The 13,002-nt window shown below is 38.9% G+C and overlaps 1 protein-coding gene across 5 annotated transcripts in view; it reads right to left on the reverse strand.

Moving 5' to 3' along the window:
• The window catches only part of ZMIZ1 (zinc finger MIZ-type containing 1), a 350,003-nt gene that overhangs the window by 301,767 nt on the left and 35,234 nt on the right, over positions 1 to 13,002 (reverse strand). The window lies entirely within an intron of this gene.

Genomic DNA, 13,002 nt, shown 5'->3' on the forward strand with positions numbered 1-13,002 from the left:
AGGCAATCTATTTTCTTATTTTCTTAAAACAACCTATCCCGCTATATTGAATCTTTCAGTAACAGCAAGACAAAAATAATATTTTCTATCAGAATGAAGGAAAAGGGAACCAAAAAAACCCTTTTTGTGACTAAAGATATAATTTAGAAATCCAGCTTCACTCCCATAAAACCATAATTCCTCACCTCAGACCATCTCTAACTCTCTGCCCTACTCCTAACACAACTTTAAAGAGACTTACAGACACCCATATTTAATGGGCCCCTCCCTACCTCCAGTACCTGCCTCTGATGAAAGGCAGGAAAATCAAGTGGAAAATTATTTTAAAGGGTGCATGCAAGACATTAACATATTTGAGGAAATGGCAATCAAGGTTTTCCGTGGGGAATGAGCAAAGGGAAACACGTCCAGTCTGTTCTCCATCACATTTTGTTGGCTTATATTCATACAGAAAACTCTACCCTTTTCTGTCCCATGGAAAATCTGAACACAGGTTCTCAAAATAAGGAAAAAAGTCTCTGCTACCTTACATTTCCCCACACACTTCTACATCCCTCAAAAAGATAATTAACCCATCTGCTAACAGCATACGGATTCTAGCCTCCCAGAAGAGATTTTAAATAAGGGGCCCCAACAGAGAGGAAAAAACATAAAAGGCAGCACTCCCATCACAGCATCTCCCTTAAAGCCACCACGTCTGTCCAATTTTAAATGGCCACAGTTCCTGCATTTCTCTAGGGGACAAAAGCTCTCTTTTTCTCTCCTCCTGTCAGCAAGACTTAAAGCTGCAAGAGTAATTCTGTCCAGATTCCCCTCTAGATAGGCAATGATTTAAAGAATTCATGAAGTAACAGTGGCAGTGTAAATAAACAATGAAAAACTAAATAAAGATCACAGAAGACGACACACAGAAAATGTGCACTAAGGAGAGAAAGAACGAGATCACTGATTCAAAACCTCTTCTGCCTTGTTACATGCACCCATAAATAGGCCAAGCAATAATCTGACAATGCGAAAGAATGGATCCAGACACAAAAATGTAACCACTCAAAAACCTGCCTCTTCAACCTCCACCCTTATAGGCAAACCTTCCCACAGTGTTTAATTCCACTTCCTCAATGTCTTATATCCCTCAGCTGCACTTCTGCTTTCTGTCAGCTTTCAACCCTCTTGTACTAGCTGGTGCAAAGAAACCTAAGCCAAAACCTAGAGAACTCAAAATCGTTATACTTTTCTAAAAAGAGGGAAACAGTGCTACAGCCCTCATGGTGGAGAAGGAGAAGAAATGACCCTTAGTGAATTGGTCCTGACATGTGTACATCCCGAGGCTATGTGCAAATCAATACTTACTGAGCAGCTCAGCACAGATCAGGTCGCAAAATGCAAGGGAAAAAGAATAAATTGTATCGCCCCCTCAACCACACTCCAGTTTTGTATCCCTAAATCAAATGCATAATTTGCTTTTCTTTTTCATTATCAAATCAAAAGGATGCTTTTGACAGTATTTTTCTCTCTGCTAAGAGAAATCCCTCACAATAGTCAGATAAAGTCTGTTAAGAACTGAAATACTGGTTACATTTCACGTGCTTAAAAATTTTATGCTTCCATCCTCTTACTAGTAGGAAAAATAATTTAAAGTACACATACAAGATTTGAAGGAAGCATATTTTTAAAACAAACATAAAAACAAGAGGTGGTAAAAAAGAAGGCTAAGTCCAAAACCCAAGGTTTTTGACAACATTCTCAAGGAGACAAAACACTGCCTTAAGTACCACTTAGGGACGTAGGTTTGACTCAACAGAACTTGCCCGGAAGAAGGTGAGATTGCTCTGTTCTCAAATTCTCAGGTAAGGAAAAAAAAAAAATGAAGTGAAATAATGCATTACCCAAAAGTCAAATTTCTAAGCAGACAAACTCAGTGAAATTACTTACTTACAATACCAAAAGACTTGACTAAATTTCTGGCGTGGCCAGAGATAATTCATACGAAAAAAATGTCAAAATGTTTTGGGTATACAGCCTCTACAGTAAGGAAACAAACAGAAAACTGGGAAACACTGTATCAAAACCCAACAAATTGTTGACATTAACATTAGATAAATGAAGAGGCATATGTTGAGACAAACACCCTCAGATGGTGTGTGAGTCAACTTCTGCAATGAATTTAGCAGAGCTGCTTTCCTATATCAAGCTTAATAAAAATAATCCTCGATTCCACCAGCTAGGTCTGGGTTTTCATTAGATCTTGCATGACGTGTGCAGTTCTGGACAGTATCCGAGCTGAAGATTGAATCCTGTACCAGGGATTCTGGAATGTGATCTTGACTGAGAATTAACCTTTCTTTCTGAATGATGATGCCAGATTTATTCCTCCCGCTGCACAATGAAAATACAGTGTTTTTTCCAGGTATTACCCAAATCTAGCCCACTTCCCACAGTTCAACACAAACATCCTACATGACATTTGCCAGGATCTAGGTCTTAACTGATCCAGAGACTTTTTACATTGAGAAAATAAAATTTTGGGAAAGTAATGCCCCTCACTTTCAGTCTGCACCACACAACTGGCAAAGAACTTACCTTCTCTCTTCTGACCCCTACAAGGGGCCTCCATCAGCTCTTTGGGGAACTACTGTGTCAACGAGAGCCCCTGTATACACAAACAACCTGGAAGATTTTCTAGTTTATTGGATTTTCTAGCTCTATGATGTTTATTAATTCCATTACACCAGGGAATTAGAGCATTGCTGTATGTAACAGAACCCTCCCCAAACCATGCCCATAACATAAGGGTTTAAACAGAGGTTTTTACAGAGAAACCAAAAAAGTGTTTTCAAGGTTCTTCAATCTACATATAACAAACGGCTACTTTTCTTCAGGTGAATTATATGCACACTCAGTGTGCACTAATAGAAATAGGTCAAGTTTTTATCATAGTAAAAAATTCTTTCCCTTTTTTTCCCTGTTTATTTTTCAACCTCTTGATCTAGGAGAGGTAATAAAACAACTATTTCATTAAGAGGGAAGTAGCAATCTCCATTTGTCACTGTAAAAACCAAACAAGTGAGTTAAGAAAAGGAGTATTAAAATACTTATCCTTAAATATCATGATAAAACTGAGGGGGGAATAAAGGAATACCTTTTCCCATATACGTTCTTATACAACCTGCAGTTAACATGTTTCTCAGAACAGTACCAAAAGTATCTCTCACATTAATAAAATATATTAGTCTGTAGTCTGTCTGCCAACAAATGGCAGTGGCACCTCCCAGGTTACTCAGCACCCTTCCTTAACTCTCAGGGCAGGACTCTTAACCTTGGCTTTTGAAGCCAGGAACTTCACTTGCCCCTGCCTCAGGTTCTTTCTCCAGTCTAGTTTCTAGCATCTACAGAATCAGTATGAAATGAAACTTACATGTTTAATTTCATGTACCTTTTCATTTCATGTAACATTTCATTTTGTGTAACATTTCACATAAGCACAATATGGTGTTTACCTACAGCAACATGAAGAGAACAAGCTAGAAATCAGCAAATTCTCGTTTAATGTAGTATGAATTAAAAGCATTTTTATCTATGTATATTTATCGGTCTTAAACATGGAACAGGGTAATCCTTCTGCCACAAACAGCTGTACCGGAGATATTTTTCAAGAAACAAGCTTCTTCAAGAATATATACTATTTTTCCAGAACTGTATCTGCACAAAGACAGGAAGTTCTTCTCAAGTATCTGTTACAAAGGGTCAAGAAAAGGTAACCAAAATATTGTTGCAGAAGCACAGACAAAGCATAAAAACATGGTAAGAGTTAACGAAGACACAGATCTCCTAAATAAATTCTCCAGGTCTTAGTGAACTCAAGAGATCCACCATCAAGAGATGTCTAAATAAAAGACTAGGCTTTACTTACATAAAGCCTATTTCCTAAATAAGCAGTATAATTTTTGTTAATTTAAACCACCTTTAATTCAAATGCTAAATGTATTGTATTTCTATATCTTTATGGAGAGGTGTTTACACAATTGTTTTCTACAGCTTTAATGTTATACCTATCTGTACTTCCTCACCAGCTTTCCTTGGATCCTAAAAAAAGCTCTTCCCAAAACAACATTTGTCCATGTGAAAAATCTAAGTTTACAGAAGCACCATTCATATGGATGCATTTAGGTAACATGCTTATTAAAGCATACCAACTTCTGAATGACATTTACCTACCAGTCTAACTGCCATGAGCCCATCAATAATGAAAAAAAGGTTTCATTTTCTCTTGACCACCTAAAAGGTACATACCCCATATTTTGTATGCAAAGCCCTGAAGACCAAATCCAGTACACCCAAGCACAATGAAAGATAATCATCACTTGAAAAATTTGATCCCTTCTAAAGAAACAGGGGGGAAATAATTTTTTCAAACGTTTACTTCTCCCTTTTAAGCTTGATGGAGAAGAAAGCAATTCTTTCTCTGAAAGAAAGGCTCGTTCCTCAACCTTTCCCAAGTGCCTTAGGAGACACAATGATGATAAACCAGCTAAAGTAACAGTGATGGAGTGGGACTCAGGATCTAGGACATAGAGGACAGGTGCATGACCACATCAGGAAAAGCAGCATCTTCCCAGGGCTCCCTGCTGGGGTGGCGGTGTGGCCTCCTGGGTGCCATTCAGTGGGCTACGTGCTGACTTGACAACAGCCCAAAGCAGGCATGCAGAAACATTTGTTTCTCAACAAGTACCTCTCTCTTACAAACCTGATTTCATACTTTTTTATCTTATTCTTAATTAAAAAGAGGATACACTTCATGTCAGAAATCTGTATTTTTTGAAGCTTGAATCATTTAGCCTATTAAACCCGAGCTGTAATATGGGTGTTATTTCTTAAAAACATACAGCAAATGCATTAAATTATTGATAGTCATTAAACAGGAAAAAAATTTAAACAGCTCTCAGCTTTTATCAATCATTAATGCAGTTTCCACTTGCACATCTCACTGGGTTGCTATCATATAGCACAGAGCAAAGAGTACAAATCCTGAAGGCATGAATTCATTTTCTCTTGACGCAGAGTAAAAATATTCTTGGCAGCAGGAGAGAGGCTAAAACATCAAGCAGAACAGTTGAAAGGAGGCTTCTGTCTTTTGCAGTAAACAGGTAGCAATAGGAGGGAGCAGCAATTTTAGGCACCGAAGCCCATCTACTTCTCATCTCCTGTAAGGGCCAGTAACAACATCATCCATCACCTCCAACACCTGGCAGCAGTTACAGCCAGCCCGATAGTGTTTACAAATTTGATCCCAATTTGAAATATATGTTAATTCAATGGCATATAGGGAAAACAAGGAGCATTGAGGTGAATAGTAAAGCATCCAGGCTCTAGAGCGAGATGAAGATTTCACCCCAAGCTGCTCACCAGCCAGTGAGCCAGTGAAACCAATAATGTGCAGAAAACACCAACTGTCAAATCGACAACCTCAGCTCAGAAAAATGACAGAGACTGGGCTAGTCTCTTGAAGCTATTATGGACTTTTAGTGGGGCAAGTTATGACTAGACCAAATGTTTTTATGAGGTCTGAATGACTCATGTCAATATGGGGAATCTGGAAATAGAAGCCAATTGGTGACACCTTGCCCGGTTGCAATCTGCCAGCTAACAGTGAAGTAACATCCCAATTTTTTGTCCATTTTATGCACAAACTGAAGGCCTGTCTTACACAGCTGCTCTCTAAACTTTCATCCCCAGCAATTGTATTGAAATTCACAAGTTTAAAATGCAACAAAGAGAGAACACAATCCACAGCAACAAGCCAGGTATGATCACAGTATGCAAGGACCTACCTGACCTACCTCTACAGCAGCAACTGTAGGCAAGCCATAGCCATTAAAAATATCAACACAAAACACACAGAAACATCAGCTCTGGCTAGATATTCAGACGGTGAAACCTTAGCCCTGCAGCAGCCCTGCTACTGGAACCCAAATTAATTTGTTTTAAACTACCTTGTGTCTGTTTAAATGAACTGTAATAATAGCTCTGGAGCACAGTGCAGACACATCCAAAAGCTAAACACAATGTTGAGGACTGCTCCAGACACACGTGCCCACACCCAGAGCCCGCTTGGAAACTGTTAACACAAAAAACTCATCATAACCAACGTGTTTCACTCCCAACGATGGCTTCAATTCCTTAAAAGAAAACAAACAAACAACCACTTACGTTCACCCAGAAAAAAAATGGATGTTAAAGATTAGGAAAAAAGTACAGAAAAAAATCATTGTTTGCTCCCAAATCTAAGTCCTATGAAGGTTAGTATTTTTTCCTGAAAATGATTCAAGAATGCGCTGAGTCGAGCAACTACATAATTCCAAATGTTGATATGAAAGTAGCCAGGAAAAGCTGCTGTCACTGGAAAACATTTTATAGCCTGACTGTTTACAGGCAACTATGTTATAAAATACAAAAATATTTATTTCCAACAGTCACTAGTGCAAATCCACATCATGTTTAAAAAAAAAAAAAAGAATCAAAGACACATTTATGTCTCATTACACTGAGTCCCAAAGAAGGTAACACATTATTTAAAGTAATAATACAAATGCTATTACACCACTGAATTGATTTCATGATATATAAACAAACTAAGTAATTCACAATCAATTTAAGTGTAATATTAATCCTTACCTATATAAAGAACTGTAAGAGTAATAGTCTATATTATTAATGTAACACACAACCACCACCAGCCTTCACACTGGTCCAGGAACCACCAGCAAGCTCAGTGATAAGATGCGAGCCTGTCCTTCAGGCCAGAAGCAATGCATCACCACACTGCCTGATGAGGAGGATGAGGAGAATGGAAATCAGGGTATAGACATTAGGAGCCTGGACCAGCTCCACAGCTACCTGCACGAAGCCACTGCTGCAGCTGAATGAACCACAGGCTGAGCAGCCAGCTCTGCCAGGGCTGGCATCCCCTCTCCACTGCCATCGACCTCTGAGGCGAGACAGGGAAAACGGTCTGCTTTGGGTGGGTGGGGGTGTGTGTGTGTGTGCTAAAGTATTCATTACTTGTAATGCACCCTTCTTGCCAAACCTTTTCTTTTTTCAAAAGCACTTAATCTTTTTTCTTTTTAGATCACTCAAGTTCCCATCTCTTCCCCACATCCCACCAAGAATGTTCACTTCAAGCAGCTACAACTGCTCTTAAATTTTGCCTGGCCTGTAAAGCACATTAGCTTTCCAATAAGGTATCTGAAATTTTTGTTTTGACACCACAATCTGGATCTCTAGCTAAGAGATGTGCGGGGAGCATACAAGTCCCTAGCATTTCCCCTTCCCAACCAATGCAAGGCTTGTATATCACACATAAGCAAAGGCTACAAAATAAACTCAGATCCCCAAACACAAGTCTCATGACAACTGCAGCTAAGTCTAATGAAAGGTAACTCTGAACTAATAGTTAAAGCCTTTCAAATTCTCCTTCATGTTTGTAAGGGACACGTTATCAGAGAAGAGAGCTACATCTTCTATAAGAGAATGGCATGTTTAACTGAACCATCACAGATCCACACTTGAGGATTAACTATTTGACTTCCGTTAGTTTCAGAGACAGGACCTTTCTGTATTAGATATTTGGGTCTTACATGACAGTATCTGTGCATACACATCTCTTTATTTTTATAAACTGATTCCATGATAAAAGTCGTTTAAAATAACAAAGCCAAACAACTGTCAAACTGCCACTAATACGAGCCTTCAAACAGGTTTCCATTTCATAAATCACTTTGGTTGATCTAGTTTCACACCACCCCAGGGAAAGTTACATGCACAACAGAGAAAATTCACTATCAATATGCAGAGATCATTTGGCAACAACATCGTTACTAGTAAAGACCTGTATGTGATTTCAATGCATTGCACATGCAGGACAGAAGAGCTGTTTAAATCCAATGAATTAGCTCTAGGTTTGCAAAATCATCAAAAGACAACCGGTTCTGCTTTAGGTGTTTGGTCATCTACTCCTCCCTGAACTAGCACACAGTGGGCATAAGAAGGAAACCAGAGCATTTAGCAGTGGGTACCAACTTGCTGCCTCTGCTAGGAAAGCAATTTCAGTCATTTTCAGAAGATTTGCTAATGATTCCAAGGGTTTAGCAAGTTCAGAGACCTCAAAAATGGAAGACGTTCCTCTATTATTAAGTGTTCATGTCTCCTGTTCAAAGACAGTGTTAGGAACATCATTATTATCTTGTACACTACACATATGTTTTCAGGTATTTATTACATTAATGCCTCAGTATTATTTTGTAATAATAACCTACATTATTGGTGCTATCACTGGTCAATGGCTGAGACTGAATACTAGTTTCTCAGAGGAGAAAAAAGAAAAATAAATCAGTGAACCATAATCCAGGTAATGCATATATAGTTAGCTGTATTTTCCACCTCCAGCACATTTCCTTGCCCTGAAGCTCAGATGGTCACAAATAGCTCTTAATTGATACTTTTCTTCTGGAAATTCATCTAAAACCTAAATTCTCGTTACAAGAAATTCAGCCTAAGGAATTTAATCAGCAACCAAAGCAGAGGGCAAACCAACTGTCTCCAAAGAGACCCTTTACAAGAACCATCTCCTGAATAAAACTTTTATTACCAACAATTCTGATATTCCTAAAACAAAAGTATAGCTTCAGTATAGCCTGATAAAATATGATACAATTCATAACAGAGTATGTATATGCTCCTTGCACTCCAAGATCAGAGGCTTTTCCACAGCTCTTATCTCCCATGTGAATTATTTCCTCCTCTAATCAAATAATTTGAAATACTTTCAAATAGGAATAAGTTGCACGAGAAGTATTTAGTAACTGGTTATCTGAAGTTTCATAACAATTGCAGCTATAGATAACGTGAAATGCAGGGCTAGAATTCCAGTCAGAAGGCTTCAGTTGAGCTTCTGTGAACAAACAAAAATCCAGTATTTAAGAGAGGAAATTCAGCATCAAGGAGAGAAACTTAGGTAACTAACAGTCAGACCCCAAAATGCATAAAGTAACCAACAGACTTTTCAGCCAGAGGCTCCAAGCCTGCAAACTGCACCACATCAGGAATCACTTGACCTCGCTGGGCTTTGTACAAGCCAGTTAGCAAAAGCAAGGCTTACACAGCTGATCCTGCATCTCCCATTTGGTCCATCCTTACTTTCACATGTCAGCAGTAACGTCTTACAAATATCAGCTGCAGTTTATATTCTAAGAATTCCAATTAACACAGATCAGAACCACTGCATTTCCCTAAAACCTGAACACAAAATCCCCAGCTGTATTCTACGGTATCACCTGCTCCCTGTGCCCCCAGCCAGCATCCCCATGTACCTGCCACACAGCATCCCACACTACTGCAAAGGTCTTGGTCAGGTGGGACAGGGACAGCTGATGGGCTTGTCACCAACATCTTGGAGACTGGTTTAGAACACAAAACTTAAAAGCTGCATTAGCTACAGGTGCTCTGTTTATGCTGTGTGTCAGGAGCTGAGTCAGTGACAGAGCTTTCAGACAGAAAGATGTGGGGAAATTTTCCAACACTTCTGGCCTTTTGTTGTTATACTATTAAATGTAACTACAAACTATAGTCCTAAAAGTTATGCACAAATATCACTTGTCAATAGTATGTTAAAAAGAAAAAAGGTGCAATTTTTACCAGTCTGACTATGAGAGAATTTCCCATCACGCTGTGGCACGTATGCAAAGCTTCTCAGCAGCTTGTCCCACGACAATGGATTTGCAAAGCAAGAACTGAGGGGATTATTTGATTCAGCATCTAGTCAAGTGGCCAACTCATTCAGCAATCAATATTAAGTAACAAGCTAAAGCCTTGTAAGAAAAATCAGACAGATTTTGAATCCTTCCTGCTGCAGCAAGCTGGGCTCTGAGGCCTTATGGTCCAACACAGACACCTCAGATGCTGCAATTTTGGAATATGAATTTTGTCTGGGATTTAAAATACACCCCATGCTTCTCTCCAAATGTCAAAACACAAAGCTCATTCTGATAAGAAAAACACATACATGCAACTTGGGTCTAATATCTGTTTATTACTTTGCATTCCAACTGTGCAGAAAAGACCTTAAAATGAGCACAGGGGACAAGGAATAAGAGAAATACATTTTAGAGAAAAACGCAGGCCATCCTCACACATAAAATTCCTGCACTACTAACATCAGGAATTTTACTTTTTCCTATTATTCTTAGCTTTCAGGAGGAATTTCTAAGAGATATGAATTACACAGCTATGACAGTATACATGGGGAAAGTGGAGTGTCAAAACTTTAATAAGAATTTAGGGGGAAAAGCCAGCACCTTTGGGGTCCTTAGGAGAACAAAACAAATAAACAAAAACCAAACACAAAAAACCCCACCCAAACAAAAAACCCATACAAAAGGGATTAATGTTAGATTTTCAAATGCCTCTTCTGTTGCAGTTAAAGCCAATGTTTCACGCACTTCTATTTCCTTTGATATTGTATTAAAACAGAAAGCTTCAGATCATCAAGCAGACCAGAGGGCCTTTGGCATCTGTTAAGGCCCAGCATTCGAGCTGTATTTTAATAAACCTGTGAGCCCTCACTCATCTGCCTTTAAGAAGCAGAGAGTACACAAATCTGTTTCCCCCTCCATTATACGGTCGCTCCAAATCCCATTGCAATTACTAAGTAATTCTTGGCATAGCTGTACAAGAATGACCAAACCCACATTCAAAGAGAATAAATTGGCAGGCAAGCTGTGTTGACTAGGTGGAGGGGGAGAGCTGGGAACACAGTGTTTCCAGGAGTGCCACACACTTCAACGATAGGGTAGAAATGGGACGATGCAATGATCCAGTAGAACAGAATGGCTTGTCTGTGCTTATCAGGGGACAGCTTGCTTGGATAACAGGAAGCATAATGACTTCAGGCTGTATGAATAGCCAGATTCAGAAGGAAAAGCACTAGGGTTTGGGATTCCTAGAAAATAGCTGCAGAAAAAGGTTGGTCTGTAGCGTTGGACTGTTCTGCAGCAGTAAATCTGGCAATGAAGAACAGTTGAGCAAATCTGAAACAAAAATACCATCTCTCACAGAAATTCACCTTCAGATCCAGCAAAGTTTGACATGCTGACAAAACCAGGATTTTTGTATTTTAAGTAAAGCTTTGAGAACAATTCAGAGATATATTTAAGTTACTGTGAAAAATATATGACCAGACGTTAAATGCTCTGTGTTAAACCATGCTAATCTGCTAATACATCCAATGCTCAGTTCCATGGCCTACGCTTCATCCACTAAAACATAGAGAAATCATTCCCAGCAGACTGATTTCTTCCACAATCCATGTAAGACTGCAGACAAGTAAATATAAATGTGTATATGTTACAGATATATTCGTGTTTTTAAAAGTTTAATATATAACTATACTTTGCACCTATTTACATGCACTTTCCATACACATTCATGTTTGTTTATGCAGAATAAAAGCTCAACATTTTAGAAATGACCAAGTTACAGTTTTTGCAGTAGGCAATGATGATTAAAACCTGAATATTTCATACTGGTGAATCACACTGCCAAGTCTCTAGGGACCAGAGCAATTTGAATTGGCATAAACGAATGTTTCCCAGTCTTCTGCTGATTCTGTAATGAGTTATCTTCCAGCCCTGCCAATCATTTCTCAGAAGGCAGATCCACTCTCCAGTTCTTTAGCTATATTCACCACTTACAACTGCTGGGAAGACTACTTGTTTCCACATGTGCAACTGCTGCTGTCTCAAGAGCAGCTCATCTACACTTTGGACCTTTCAAAGCCATCCATGCACCTCCTCAGCACTTTCCTGACCCATGCCTGCACGGAGCCTGTTCTCCCATCACCTTTTATCTTCCCAAATCACCAAATAAAATAACTTCTAGATCAGCGAAGATGGAAAAAGAATGCAAACAAAGCGGTTTCAATCCCTGTACCCACATTTAAACCAGCTGCCCTCTAGACCCAGACCACGAGCCTTTTCACGCCAGCAGCTCTGCCAACCAAGTCTCTGGAAGCCTGATCTCAAATGTTAACACATTCCCCTGCTGATACAAGTTTAACCTCAAGAGAAGAGAGGAAACGAGCTGCTACACATGATTAGAGCCAATGAACAGCAGGTAATGACTGGATCTGTGTCAAATTGGGGTTACAACAACTTTTTTTTGAAGGTACATAAAGGTTCACACACTCAAGTTTCCTTTTGAGCTTACTGTGCAAATACCTGAACTTCAACCAAAACTCTGCCAAAAAAACACTTGTAGGAACCTGTCTGGATGGCATAAGAACCTTCTGGCAAATGCAGGCATAGTTTTGCTTGGGGGGTTCAAACAAGAACACTTGCAGATAACTGAGGAGGAATTTAAACTGTAGACTACCAAACTCAGACAATTTTTTGTCAAAAACTGACATGACATTGCCAATCTACTCTACAGCAATACACTGATTCTACAATTAATGAAGTTAAAAAGTTTTGTTTCTACATGAACACAGCTAAGACAAATTTTGCCGATTTCTAGGCTTGAACTTCTTTTTTTAAATCTCCCACAGGTTCTCAGCCTCCAGTTTTAGCAGAAAATTTTACTTTTATCTTGAGTGACCTTATTTAGAAAAGTGGGTATCCTCTCTCTCTGGCCATCACTGGATTTTTATTATCAGTGTTGTTATTTTTTCGTGTTTTAGCTTTGTATTTGGCCATTTCTTAAGGACTTTGAGTACAAGGTTCAAAGACTATAGGCCAAAGAATCCAAACAGTGACGAAAAGCACAGAAATATATTAATTTAGTAAGATGTAACAGGTGTCATCACATCATGAAACAGTGATCCCGAGTGTATGCACATTCCAGTATGTTGGATCCAATGGTTGAAATTAAAAAAAAAAGAACAACAACAACAAAAAAAAAGGTCTTGTCACTCATTCTACCACCACCAATGTCAGCCTGTAAAAATCACTGTAT

Source organism: Corapipo altera, unplaced genomic scaffold (genome assembly GCF_003945725.1).
Source record: "Corapipo altera isolate COAL_440 unplaced genomic scaffold, ASM394572v1 53, whole genome shotgun sequence".
Lineage (NCBI taxonomy): Eukaryota > Metazoa > Chordata > Aves > Passeriformes > Pipridae > Corapipo > Corapipo altera.